The sequence below is a fragment of the Lithobates pipiens genome, unplaced genomic scaffold, assembly GCF_037356315.1.
Source record: "Lithobates pipiens isolate NorthernLeopardFrog02 unplaced genomic scaffold, aLitPip1_a1.2 Scaffold_23, whole genome shotgun sequence".
In the NCBI taxonomy this organism is placed as follows: Eukaryota; Metazoa; Chordata; class Amphibia; order Anura; family Ranidae; genus Lithobates; species Lithobates pipiens.
Window position 1 is genome coordinate 304,663,596 of NW_027507785.1, and position 15,120 is coordinate 304,678,715.

Sequence of the window (15,120 nt, forward strand, 5' to 3'; positions counted from 1 at the left end):
AACGAAGTAAATTTCTGTTGACCATTGACTAAAACTGCACTGATCACTTTTCAGCTTCATCGGCAATCCATTTAGAAGAAGAAATCGGTGAATGGAGGCCTTGTGTTTTTTTTATGAAGAAATTTTGTGACTTAAAAAAAAACCATATATATAAATATATTATACAGTTCCATATGAAAACACATATAAAAAAAGATATCTATTTTTTAAACTATAATATATATTTATATAAGCATTTGAATTGTGTAACTGTTTACCTCTATCATAAGTTGATTACACATTCCTATCTAAAGACTTTTAATTAGAACCAAACCGACCAGGGCTCTTTAATAGAGTTTTGGATAGAGTGGGGAAGTATTATGGACCCAGACAGGTTTTTTTTCTTGCTGTCTGTACCCCCACTGGGGAGATCTGCTCTCAGTGGTGAACGGGACTGCAGTGAAATCAGGTTAGAACCTCTGTGAGGTTTTTATTTTTGTCTGTGCAGCATCTGGAGAGTTTTCCCCCTACGTCTTGTAGTATCACTGGGATCACTGGCATACAGGGGCAGACAGACAGCTCATGGGACCCCTGGGCCAAACGAGGTCATGGGACCCCCTGTTTCCCTGCCTACACTCAAGTCACACCCACACAAAGCTCCACCTACATATTGCTGCAGGCCCTTGGGCAGTGCCCAATTGCCCAAATGGTCAGTGCGCCCCTGAAGGCATAGCAATAGTCATAGCAGCCCGTGGGGCTTCTATGGGGCCTAGGGGTGGAGGGAACCCCATTACGGGAGCTGTTGAGGCAATTTAAACATAGAACATCCGTGTAAGGTAACACTTACCTATCACTGTATTATTAAGGATTTCAGAGGTTGCTGCTGACACTGTCCATGGCACTGGATCCCCGGATCCCCAAACAACATCTTTGTTTGGGACTTTTTTTCATATTCTTTATTGTATCATCACTTTATGTGTATTTGGATTATTTATTTTTTCACAGAGGAAGGAGCATTAGTAATTGGTTATATAGCACATTCTTTATTGTATTTCACAGTGTTGTGCGATAATTATTATCATGTATAGTTGGGTTCGGGACTTTTTTTCTCAGAGAATAGGTGCAGGAACTCCCCCCTTCTGAGTCCCCTCCTTGTCTCCGCCCCCTACCCACCTCCAAGCACCGTCCCTTGATTCCGACCCCTACCCTACCCTCCGCGCAGTATTGCCCCAAGTATCATTTGCGAAATAATTTGACCCCGTCCCAGTAATAGATCTTCTCAAGCAACAATAGATTTCCCTCCCACCAATAATAGAACACACCCCAATAACAGTAGGTCCTCCCAAGCAACAAAAATTCCCCTACTAGCAACAATAGATCCCTCACACAACAATTGATTCCCCCAGCAACAATGGACGCCACCCCAATAACAATAGGTCCCCCTCCCAGCAACAATAGATGCTTCACACAACAGACTCCCCCAGCAAAAATAGTCCCCGCTCCAGTAACAATAGTTCCCTCCAGCAACAATAGACCCCCACCTCAGCAACAATCGTTCTCCACACAACAATAGCCCCCCCCACACAGAAACAATGGACCATCCACAACAAAATACCACCCTCAGCGACAAAAGATCCACCCCAGCAACATTAACCCCCCCCCCCCCAAGAGCATAAACAGATCTCCCAGCAGTCAGCATATTAGACCCTCCAGCAGCCAGAAACAATAGACCTCTCCCTCAATAGTAGATCCCTACAAGCACCATAAGACACACACCCCCTCCCCAGCAACAACAGATCCCCCACAAGCAATAATAAACCCTCACACAAATTTAGATACCCACCAGTGACCATAAATCCCCCAGCAGACAGCATCAGTAGACCCTCCAGCACACCCTTTGCTATTACATACATTTGGTGCTGGAGGTGTTGGAACTGCGTTCCCCCACGTTCCCGCTGAAAAAAAAACATGGTTGGGTTTAAGCGCACTATTGTTATTATTGTATTGTTTTTGCATATGGCAACAGAGCACATTTCAATAGTTGCAGCTGAATCAGTTTTCTACCCAATTAATTAGGTCCATATCAGCGCTTTAGTAAGTTTCTATTTTTAAAGTTGAAGTTTAGCAATATATATTTTTTCTGTACATCTTTAGTCATATTGCCTAATGAAGTACTGTATGTCCCAAGTCTTTCAAAGATCTTCGCTACAGGGATGCCCTGTCCTCTTCCTGTCTCTGAACTTCCAGCGCTGTGATGGCTAAAAGCTTCAGGCTCTGGGCTGAGCAGCTGTGAAAAAGATGTGCGAGGCACTCACCCATCCTCCCTCCTCCTCCATTGAGAAAAATTATTTTATTCTTAACACTGTATGAAACAGAAACTGTGATTGGGCAGAGTCTGAGGAGCCACAGGATCCTCCCCAACATTCAGAGATCGTGCTCAGGACCGTTTTTAAGGCAGGGCAAAAGGGGCAGCTGGAGGTGTAACCCATCTTAAAAATAAAACAGCACCCTGAATTCTGGTGCATGGGAATACGCAGGCAGGCAGTGAGGAGATGATGTGCTGTAACCTTTAGCAAACAATCAGTGAGCAGTAATAATGTGCAGTAGCTTCTAACAACCAATTAGTGAGTGGTATAGATGTTCAGTAACCTCTTGAAATCAATAAGTGAGCAGTATTGATGTAAAGTAATCTCTAGCAACCAACCAATCAACAAGCAGAAGTCATGTGCTGTAACCTCAAGAAAATAACAGTGAGCCTTAATGTGTGCTGTAACCTCTAGCAGCCTGTCAGTGAGTGGTAATGATACACTGTAACCTCTGACAACCAATCGCAATCGCTGCCTGATCTGATTCAATAAACTGATTTTGAGTCTAGCTACTATTTATTGTATGTCTCAAAGCATGTGGAGAGCGAAACTGCATGGGAAGGGGGGCCCAAGAAAATGTTTGCCCAGGATCCAGTCAATATTAAAGATGGCCCTGATCGTGCTACAGGCAGCGAAAGTGATAAAATAACCTTTCTCAATGGAGGAGGTGGGAGGAAAGGGTGGGTCCCTGGCATTACTTTTTCACAGCAGCTCAGCTCCAAGCTAATAATCATTGCAGAGCTGGAAGTCCAGAGACAGGAAGAGGACAGGGCATCCCTTCAGTGAATATATCTACAGGATCCGGCTGCCTGCAGAGCTTGGGACATCCTTCATTACAGGTAAGTATTGTGACTAAAGCTGTACAAAAATGAAAATAAAAATGACACTGAAGCTTAAGGGCCGGTTCACACTGTGGGCGATGCGAGGCGACACCGACTTGCCTCGCCGCGACCTGCCGCGACCTCAGCGGCGACTTGCAAATGACTTCTGTATAGAAGTCAATGCAAGTCGCCCCGAGGTCGCCCAAAAGTAGTACAGGAACCTTTTTTCTGAGTCGGAGCGACTCGAGTCGCTCCTCTCAGAACGGTTCCATTGTACAGAACGGGGGCGACTTGTCAGATCGCGGCGAGGCAAGTCGTGTCGCCTCGCATCGCCTGCAGTGTGAACCGGCCCTTATTGTTGCTGTTCATTTACAACAAGTAAATATAAAACAGCCAACGTGTTTCGAAAATTGTACATAGTGAGGAGCACTCAAAAATGGCATTGTCCCCATACCTAATTATTTGGAAATAAATGAAAAAAAAAAAAAGAATGACCAAGGAGCAAATTAGGAGCAGCACCCGTTGAGGTGAAGGTAAATCTTCCCTAGGCGACAGGAAGTAAAAACAGCAAAAATAAAATTAAAAATAAAACATTTCACGGTGTGGTTTAATCATTCCCTACTCTATTCAAAAAAGCAAAGCTGGCTATAGATACGTTATGGAATGGCACAATTGTATAAAAGGTGGAGTGTGTGATCCTTTACATCTATTTTTGCAGACTCTCAAATTACAAATTGTATTTCTTGTCGTTTACATTCAAGGAAAAAAAGCACTTTGGAACTACAATTTATTTTTGTTTGTGATTTATTTTGGTGTTATATTCCTAAAAATGTTTTGGATCAGGTAAAGGAGACTTCCAGGAATAATGGACAACTTCTGAGACCCTCTGAGTTCTAAAACATGGGTGTGCCCACCTTATATAGCAGGGATATGCAATCAGCGGACCTCCAGCTGTTGCAAAACTACAAGTCCCATCATGCCTCTGCCTCTGGGTGTCATGCTTGTGGCTGTCAGAGTCTTGCTATGCCTCATGGGACTTGTAGTTCTGCAACAGCTGGAGGTCCACTTATTGCATATCCCTGTTATATAGCTTCTACTTTGTATAAAAGAGCAGGGCCCATGTCCTGCTGTTGTTTTCAGTGAAACAGTGCTTTGAAAAAGTATTCACACCCCTGGAAATTTTCCACATTTTGTCATGTTACAGCCAAAAACATAAATGTATTTTATTGGGATTTTATGTGATAGACCAACACAAAGTGACACATAATTGTGAAGTGGAAGGAAAATGGTTTTCCAAATGTTTTACAAATAAATATGTGAAAAGTGTGGGGTACATTTGTATGGCGCCCCCCTGAGCCAATACTTTGTAGAACCTCCTTTCACTGCCATTACAGCTGCAAGTCTTTTTGGGGATGTCTCTACCAGCTTTGCACATCTAGAGAGGGACATTTTTGCCCATTCTTCTTTGCAAAATAGCTCAAGCTCTGTCAGATTGGATGGAGAGCGTCTGTGAACAGACATTTTCAAGTCTTGCCACATATTCTCAATTGGATTTAGGTCTGGACTTTGACTGGGCCATTCTAACACATGAATGTGCTTTGATCTAAACCATTCCATTGTAGCTCCATTGTTTAGGGTCGTTGTCCTGCTGGAAGGTGAACCTCCGCCCCAGTCTCAAGTCTTTTGCCGAATCTAACAGGTTTTCTTCTAAGATTGCCCCGTATTTGGCTCCATCCATCTTCCCATCAACTGTGACCAGCTTCCCTGTCCCTGCTGAAGAAAAGCATCCCCACAACATGATTCTGCCACCACCATGTTGGTGTGTTCAGGGTGATGTACAGTGTTAGTTTTCCAACACATGTAGCGTCTTGCTTTTAGGCCAAAAAGTAAAATTTTTGCTGTGTCCCCCACATGGCTCTTGCCAGGAATTCTAATGGCTTTCTTTCAACAATGGCTTTCTTCTTGCAACTCTTCCATAAAGGGCAGATTTGTGGAGAGCACGACTAATAGTTGTCCTGTGGACAGATTCTCCCACCTGAGCTGTGGATCTCTGCAGCTCCTTCAGAGTTACCATGGGCCTCTTGGCTGCTTCTCTGATTAATGCTCTCCTTACCCGGCCTGTCAGTTTACCATGTCTTAGTAGATTTGCAGTTGTGCCATACTCTTTCCATTTTTGGATGATGGATTGAGCAGTGCTCAGTGAGATGTTCAAAGCTTGGGATATTTTTTTTTATCACCTAACCCTGCTTTGAACTTCTCCACAACTTTATCCCTGACCTGTCTGGTGTGTTCCTTGGCCTTCGTGATACTGTTTGGTCACTAAGGTTCTCTAAAAAACCTCTGAGGGTTTCACAGAACAGCTGTATTTATACTGAGATTAAATTACACACAGATGGACTCTATTTACTAATTAGGTGACTTCTGAAGGCAATTGTTTCCACTAGATTTTAGTTAGGTGTGTCAGAGTAAGAGCCCGTTCACACTGAGGCAGCACGACTTGCAGCGCGACTGCCTCAGGCGACCGGGATCCGACTTTAGCGGCGGCTTGTGAAATGACTTCTGTATAGAAGTCAATGCAAGTCGCCCCAAAAGTCGTACAGGAACCTTTTTCTAAGTCAGAGCGACTTGAGTCGCTCCGATTAGAACGGTTCCATTGCATAGAGCAGGACGCGACTTGTCAGGCGGCTAAGTCACCTGACAGGTCGCCCCTGTGTGAACCGGCCCTAAAGGGGGCTGAATACAAATGCATACCACAGTTTTCAGATATTTATAAACATTTTGAAAACCATTTATCATTTTCATTCCACTTCACAATTATGTGCCCCTTTGTGTTGGTCTATCACATAAAATCCCAATAAAATAAATTTACATTTTTGGTTGTAACATGACAAAATATGGAAAATGTCAAAGGGTATGAATACTTTTTCAAGGCACTGTAGTTTGTCGGGTTATGTCGGCTTGTTCAGGTAAACCCGAAGTAACAGATAATAATCAACCAGATATACCCTTTCTCAATGGAGGAGGCTTTTTCACAGCAGCTAGTAAACATTTTTAACCCCAAGTTGTTAACCATTTTTTCTCTCATATTCAAATAATCTTCATGCAGAATAAGGAAAAATAGTGCATTATGACCACTAGAGGGAGCTGATAATTACAGTTAATCAGTTTTTATTTCCATCTAAAGGCCATAATGTGATATTTCCCTGATTCACACTATGAAGAACATTCAACCAGGAGAGAAAAATGCCTAATAACATTTGATTTTGTCCCCATTCACACAGAACAAATGTACATTCAGTTTCACAGGATGAATAGCGCTGCAAATTTGTTATAGATACCCCCTTTAGTTTGCTAAAGCCCTGTGTATCATAACCAATTGTCATGATTTTTTTTTTCACACAATATATTTTTCACATTTATTTTTTAGCCTTTTCTGCATTTCTCATGCTGCTGCTCTCTTCCAGCCTTGTTTAGGCACTTCCTGTCTCCATGCTCTCACTCCAGCATTGACTGCACAAGATTTTTTCGGCTTCCTGATAGTGACAACACTGGACTATGCTTGTGCAATATGTGTTGGTGTGGCGGCTTGTAGTCTCCATCAGGGTCACAATGTCATAGGGTGACAATGCAGGTGCATAGTTGGGAGACAATTGTCAAATTATAGCAGGAAGTGCCCGAACAGGGACCTTCATGGTATGATAACCAGGTGAAAATGTAATCAAAGATTTTGAAAAAATAAAACAAATTTTAAATTTGCAATAACTTGCTAAAGCTTTTTAGGAGAGTTACATGATTGGTTTTACATATGGAAAGATATGGCACATGGATCAGCTAGAAACTTCAAGCAAACCTATAATCTAAATTCAGTTTTACTATAAGCATAGCTCCCAACTGTCCCTGATTCCGAGGGACTGTCCCTGATTTGGAGCAATGTCCCTCTTTCCTCCTCATTTGTCCCTCATTTTGGTCTGATCTATATAGTTGTATATAAAATGCACTTTTTATCTTTCAAAAAGTGTTTCCCAGCGCTAAACCTTTCATCCAAATTCTAAATTGCTGCATTTGTACATTTTACAAGCCAATATAAAGGAATAGTAGTGGGGGAAAAAAGCACTTGTGGATTTAATTAACTTTTTTTTGGTTAGGTTTTCTATGGTGTTCTATGCCTACATATGCTTGTTAATAGGTGTCCCTCATTCCTATCTCAAAATGTTGGGAGGTGTGCTATAGGCCTAGTTCATACGGGCGTACTTAAGTGTATACCTCTGCGAAGGGCCACGTTGGCACTCATGGTATACACAGGTGATCTGTGCATTCCCATGCAGGCAGTCCAATTCATGTCAATGGGGATACAGCAGATGCACGGACACAGCCACTGGTCCCAAATTCACAGCTGTGTGGGTGCTTGCCCTAAATGCAGACAGTGTTTTTTTGGGGACACTCACCCGTGCACACTTGCCCCTCACACAGCTGTCAAATTGGGAGCAGCAGCCGTGTCCTTGCAACCACAGCTTGGCAAAATGTCATCAGCACACCAAGGATTCCTCAGAAGGGTCCAAAACCTTATTCACATGGTCACACGGTACACATACGGCAAAGTTTCAGAGCCATTTAGGGCCCCTTCATGAGGCAAGTGACAGTGACTGTTGGACCCTTCTGAGGAATCCTTGGTGTGGTGATGACATTTCTCCATTCAGATTTTCTGCGATTTCCAGCCGGTGGTTATTACAGCACCCAACACAATTATAGCCATTTCTATGAATGTGTGCATGGGAAATATTGCGTTTGGACTGCCTACACAGGGATGCATGGAACACCTGTGCATCACATGCAGGCAAACAGCCCTTCACACGGGTATACACTTAAAGCGGGAGTCCGCTTTTTTTTTTTTTTTTTTAAAGCCAGCAGCTACAAATACTGCAGCTGCTGACTTTTAAAATAGTGACACTTACCTGTCCAGCGCGCCCGCGATGTCGGCACCCGAAGCCGATCTCTCGATCGTCTCTCAGGTGCTGCCGCCGCCATCTTGGGTATGGGAATCAGGAAGTGGAGCCTTTCGGCTTCATTTCCCGGTTCCCTACTGCGCATGCGTGAGTCGCGCTGCGCAATAAGGATGGACCCGCTGCCTTTGGGATCTGTGTGTTTCCCAGCAGGCAGCGGGGGACTTTTGGAAAGGGGCGTAATCTACGCCCCTTTCCGCAGAGAGCTATCCCGGAAGTGGGTGCAGATACCTGCACCCCCCTCCCCCCTGAAAGGTGCCAATTGTGGCGCCGGAGGGGGGAGGAATCCAATGAGCGGAAGGTCCACTTTAGGGTGGACCTCCGCTTTAAGCACACCTGTGTGAACAAAGCCCAAAAAGGTACACAAATGAAATTAAGCTTGTATGCATCTAGATTCACTAAAACTGGAGCACTCAGAATCTGGTGTAGCTGTGCATAGCAGCCAATCAACTTCTAACTTCAACTTGCTCAATTCAGTTTTGACAATAAAACCTGAAAGCTGATTGTTTTCTATGCAGAGCTGCACCAGATTTTGCATGCTCCGGTTTTAGTACCCCCCCCCCCCCCCCAATACTTCATCTACAATGACTGAAGTGCACTTTTAAAGAGGAAGTAAACCCTGATGGGTTTACTTCCTCTTTGATTCCCTGCAAAGGTAAAGCATAATGGACTACTATGCATCACATAGTAGTCCATTATGTGTCACTTACCTGACACAGGAGCCAGCGAAGTCACCGCAATGGCGTCACTCCCACGCGTGCGCACGGGAGCTGCCACTTGCGGCATATCGCCGTTGACAGCGGCATGCTCAGTGCGCCTGCACGCTGCTGTCCACGGCGCATGCCTGTCTTCCGGCAAATATCTCCTAAACTGTGTAGGTTTAGGAGATATTTCTTGGACCTACAGGTAAGCCTTAATCTAGGTTTACCTGTAGGTCAAAGTGGTTTGTAAGGGTTTACAACCACTTTAATGTTATAGTGCTGTCACAGACTACAATTATATTTGGTGGTTGAAATACCAGATTTAATCATCAGGTGGTGCTGCAGGTAAAACCTGTAATCACAGCTCCTGGTCTAATGCCCCGTACACACGATGAGATTATCACACGAATCATCGCCTTTTTTTCTTGCATGCTAATCTCACGTCGTATCTGATGAATTTACTAAAGTCACGAAAATTCTCGTACGACAGAATAAAAATTCGGAAGAGATGTAATGTGTTATAATACATTTGTATTGCATTTTCGAATGACAGCTATACTGATTAAACTAAAATCGTACGATCTGGCATCATTCGAAAACAATTTCCGTGCATGTCCGATAGAATAATATCGGATGAACTGTCCTGATTGGCTCTCGAAAGCTCTGTACTAACGATCTGATTATTGTAAGATTGATTTGAATGCGGCATTTTTCATGTGATTTTCGGATCGTGTGTACAGTGCTTTAACCAGTTCCCGACCAGCGCACGTCGATGTATGTAGAATGGCACGGGCAGGCATATTGGCGTACAGGTACGTCCAATCTTTAATGCCGCCCTGCCATCACGAGCGTGCCACCGGCGGCACGCTCGCGTGCTGGTCGGGACCCCCGTGAGTCCGGTCGCGGGTCCCGTGGACTCGATCGCCGCGGGCATACCCGCGTTCGTCTCACGGGGGTGCTTAACGGAGAGATGCCATTGTAAACAGCATCTCCCTGTTCTGCCTAGCAACAAGTGACTCTGATCTCTGCTCCATGTGATTGGAGCAGAGATCAGTGTTCACTAAATGAAAGCCCAGCCCCCAACAGTTAGTAACCACACCCCTAGGAACACTTAACCCCTACACTGCCACCCACTGGTTAACCCCTTCACTGCATTTGTATAGTCGTGATTGCTGTATAAATGACAATGGTCCCAAAAATGTGTCAAAAATGTCCGATGTGTCCGCCATAATGTCACAGTCACAATAAAAATCGCTGATAGCTGCCATTACTAGTAAAATTAAATTATTAATAAAAATGCCATAAAACTATCCCCTATTTTGTAAACCCTATAACTTTTGCGCAAACCAATCAATAATCGCTTATTGCGATTTTTTTTTACCAAAAATATGTAGAAGAATATGTATCGGCCTAAACTGAGGGGAAAAATGTTTTTATATATTTTAGGGACATATTTATTATAACAAAATTAAAAAATAATGCGTTTTTTTCAAAATTGTCCCTTTATTTTTGTTTATAGCGCAAAAAATAAAAACCGCAGAGGTGATCAAATACCACCAAAAGAAAGCTCTATTTGTGGGAGAAAAAGGACGTCAATTTTGTTTGGGAGTCACGTCGCACGACCACGCAATTGTCAGTTAAAGCGACGCAGTGCCGAATCACAAAAAATGGTCTGGTCTTTGGCCAGCAAAATGGTCCGGGGCTGAAGTGGTTAAAGTATAACTGAAGGCAACTTTTTTTTTTGTGTTTTGGATAGAGGGGAGAGGGATTAGAACACCTGACAATTTTTATTACGGTCTGTTCCCCCCGTTAAGGAATTTTACGCTCTCTATTTGGTCTGTTAAACAATATTATTCAAAATGAAAGTAAAAGAAAGTCCCAAATTTTGGGTTATCCCCAGAAAAGTAATGAAGAAGGAGTCTTCCAATCGGGACACTAGTTCTGGTGAGCTGGGGGTCCCCAAGGAATTCCCTTACTTTTCTGGGAGTTCCTCTCACTTCCTGTTTGGCTATGGGGCAGGAAGTGAAGGGAATGAAGGGAAAGTGGACACAGATGGAGGAAAAAAAAGTCTGACAGGGGTTATAACCTTCCCTTACTCTATCCAACATGACAAAAATCGTTTTGCCTATAGTTCAACTTTAAAACTGCTTTGGGAAGGGGGGGGGGGCATCCAAGTTGCAATAGTCAGGGGTCACAAATGAATAGAGAACATCATTTAAGAACAGTGGACCTAATTTATGAAAATGGAGGAAACAATGGACTTCAGTAGTCTGTTGAGTGAGGACTAGCCAAGAAATGGAGTTGACATCTGATGTAACTAATTGCCTGATGAAAAAACGTTCACATCCATTGTTTTCTTAGCCGCCAGATAGAATTGATATGCAGATCATCATCTTCTCATCTAGAACACTTTTATTATTTTTTATAAATCACCATGGATTCAATTTGCAATTCGTGAGAAGATTTTAGAAGACGTGTTTGGTGCCTTAGGAGTTTTCAAGCATTGACCTCATTTGACCTCACTCAAGTGCAACCCGGGGAAAATAAAAGAAAGAGAATTTGAAACACTTACGGATTATTTCCTAATGATATTAAACAAGCATTTGGTTGAATAGCTTTAGTACAGCTAAATATACAATAATATAAAATGATTTTCTTCCTTGGCATATTCATTACCATCTGTCCTTGTTCTGCACTTTGGGTTAGGGCCAAGGTGCCGTCTGTTACTTTGTATGAAGCTCAGAAGACACATGGGAACTTTTTGGATTGCAAATGCTCCAGTTTGTAAATAAGTCATATATATAACTAAATATAACACAAAGGAAGCGCAGTTGGCTGCTTCAAAGGGGTACAGAGTAAAGAGTTAAACCCTTTCAACGTACTCGCAGACGGGGCCTCTTTAGTGACTGGCAGTCTGTTTGTTCACAGCTGGGTGCAGACTTCATACCGTTCTCCCTTCTTCCATGGAACTTAGTGAGCTGAGGCTCTGATGTCAGCCAGACAGTATCGGTGGCAGTGGCTAGTCTAACAACACCTCTATTACAACAGTTGATTTGAAGGACTTTGGACAACCTTTAGTTGTCATGTATAAGTTAATGAGCTGAGGACCAGTTGCCGTCTAGCTGCAATATTGACCAAAGAACCTATTTTATAAAGTGTTATGAGTATTTATTACAGTGCCTACACTACCAACCCCTCTATAACAACACAGATGATTCAAGGGACTTTGGACAATTTTTAGTTGTCATGTATAAATTACTGAGCTGAGGACTAGTCGAAGTCTGGCTACTAGTTGAAGTCTGCCAGCAATATTGTGGTGGTGTATCTGGATTTTGCAAAAGCATTTGACGCAGTTCCCCATAAAGTTTACTGTACAAAATAAGGTCCGTTGGCATGGACCATAGGGTGAGTACATGGATTGAAAACTGGCTTCAAGGGCGAGTTCAGAGGGTGGTGATAAACGGGGACTACTCGGAATGGTCAGGGATGGGTAGTGGGGTCCCCCAGGGTTCTGTGCTGGGACCGATTCTGTTTAATTTGTTCATAAATGACCTGGAGGATGGGGTAAACAGTTCAATCTCTATATTTGCGGATGATACTAAGCTAAGTTGGGCAATAACTTCTCCGCATGATGTGGAAACCTTGCAAAGAGATCTGAACAAATTATATAATAAATGCAATCTATACACTGGGGGGGAGAACCTCTGGGGGAATCTAGGATGGAAAAGGACCTGGGGGTCCTAGTAGATGATAGGCTCAGCAATGGCATGCAATGCCAAGCTGCTGCTAACAAAGCAAACAGACTATTGGCATGCATTAAAAAGGGGATCAACTCCAAAGATAAAATGATAATTCTCCCGCTCTACAATACTCTGGCCACACCTGGAGTATGCTGTCCAGTTCTGGGCACCAGTCTTCAGGAAGGATGTACTGGAAATGAAGCGAGTACAAAGATATTTGCGGATGATACTACGGTAAGCTAAACAGGGCAATAACTTCTCTGCAGGATGTGGAAACCTTGCAAAAAGATCTGAACAAATTAATGGGGTGGGCAACTACATGGCAAATGAGGTTCAATCTAGAAAAATTTTAAATAATGCATTTGGGTGGCAAAAATATGAATGCAATCTATATACTGGGGGGAGAACTTCTGGGGGAATCTAGGATGGAAAAGGACCTGGGGGTCCTAGTAGAGGATAGGCTCAGAAATAGCATGCAATGCCAAGCTACTGCTAACAAAGCAAACAGAATATAGGCATGCATTAACAAGGGGATTAACTCCAAAAATAAAACGATAATTCTTCCGCTTTACAAGACTCTGGTCCAGCCGCACCTGGAGTATGCTGTCCAATTCTGGGCACCAGTCCTCAGGAAGGGTGTACTAGAAATGGAGCGACTACAAAGAAGGGCAAAAAAGCTAATAAAAGGGTCTGGAGGATATTAGTTATGAGGAAAGGTTGCGAGCACTGAACTTTTTCTCTCTGGAGAAGAGACGCTTGAGATGGGATATGATTTCAATATACAAATACCGTACTGGTGACCCCACAATAGGGATAAAACTTTTTTGCGGAAGGGAGTTTTACAAGACTCGTAACCACTCATTAAAATTAGAAGAAAAGAGGTTTAACCTTAAACTACATAGAGGGTTATTTACTCTAAGGCCGCGTACACACGCGGGGACTGTTCGCCCAACTTTGTCCGCTGAACAGTGTTTCGGCGGACAGTCCGCCCATGTGTGGGCTTTCAGCGGACAGTTTCAGCGAACAGTCTGCTGAACAAAGTTTTTCGGAAATTCCGAAAAACTGTCCGCTGAAACTTGGTTTCAGCGAACAGTCCCCTCGTGTGTAGGCTTGTTCGTCAAACTAAGTTCCGCGCATGCTCAGAAAGGATTTACACGCCGAAAGTTGTAATGCAGTGTATAGGACGTCGTATTTTCCGTCCCGTCGTACGTGCCGTTCACGTCATCGCGCACGGTTTCAGCAAACTGTTCGTTCGTCGTGTGTGGGCAAGTCCGTCCATGCTAATTTTGAGCGGACTGTTCGCTGAAACTGTTTGACGGACAAAGTTGAGCGAACAGTCCCCGGGTGTGTACGCGGCCTTAGGCCGCGTACACACGGGCGGACTGTTCGCCCAACTTTGTCCACTGAACAGTGTTTCAGCGGACAGTCCGCTCGTGTGTGGGCTTCAGCGGACAGTTTCAGCGGACAGTCTGACGAACAAAGTTTTTCGGAATTTCCGTAAGACTGTCCGCTGAAACTTGGTTTGAGCGGACAGTCCGCTCGTGTGTAGGCTTGTTCGATAAACTAAGTCTCGCCCATGCTCAGAAAGAATTTACACGGCGAAGGTTGCATTGCAGTGTATTGGACTTCGAATTTCTCGTCCCGTTGTACGTGCCGTTCACGTCATCGCGCAAGTTTTCAGCGGACTGTTCGTTCATCGTGTGTGGTCAAGTCCGTTCATGCTAATTTTGAACGGACTGTTTGTCAAACTGTTTGACGAACCTAGTTGGGCGGACAGTCCGCCCGTGTGTACGCGGCCCAAGAGTGGCAAGGATGTGGAATTCCCTTCCACAGGCGGTGGTCTCAGCGGGGGGCATCGATAGTTTCAAGAAACTATTAGATAAGCACCTGAACGGCCACAACATACAGGGATATACAATGTAATACTGACATGTAATCACACACATAGGTTGGACTTGATGGACTTGTGTCTTTTTTCAACCTCACCCACTATGTAATATTAATCAGAGAACCTACTTTAAGGTGGAGTCCTGCCAAAAAACAAAATGTTTTTTAAGTCAGCAGCTACAAAAAGCGTAGCTGCTGACTTTTAATAATCGGTCACTCACCTGTCCCATGGTCTGGCGATGCGGGCGTACGAAGCCCCGCTCCTCTCCCCCTCCTATCCACATTGCCAGCATTCTTACTGTGAGCGCCTGGCTGTGGCTTCACAGCTGGGCACACACTGCGCATAAGCAAGCCGCGCTGTGAATGGCCAGGCAAACTTCTGGAACCTGTGACGTGTCCCAGAAAATTGCAGGGAGGGAGGAGGGAGAGGTGAACTTCCTTCTGGTGCCACAGACCCCCAGGAGGAAGTGAGAGCTGGATGCCTCTAAAAAGAGGGTATCTGCTCCTCTCCCAAAAAAAAAAAGAACACGCCAAATGTGGCATGTCAGGGGGTCACCATCACTTAAAGCGGAAGTTACATTTTTGAGTGGAACTCCGCTTTAATACTTTTTTTGAGTATCTATGGC

The 15,120-nt window shown here is 43.9% G+C and overlaps 1 protein-coding gene across 9 annotated transcripts in view; it reads left to right on the top strand.

The window, feature by feature from the left end:
* The window catches only part of LOC143926585 (uncharacterized), a 170,828-nt gene that overhangs the window by 153,998 nt on the left and 1,710 nt on the right, over window positions 1-15,120 (top strand). For 2 of the 9 annotated variants that reach the window (XM_077450461.1, XM_077450466.1), the window contains one exon: window positions 10,387-13,940. The exons of 1 other annotated variant lie outside the window; for it this stretch is intronic. The gene's annotated coding sequence lies outside the window, so the exon portion shown is untranslated. Of the gene's footprint in view, window positions 1-54; window positions 3,953-10,386; window positions 13,941-15,120 lie in introns of those variants that run through there. 6 more of the 9 variants (XM_077450468.1, XM_077450465.1, XR_013262099.1 and 3 more) reach the window with 5 other exon arrangements.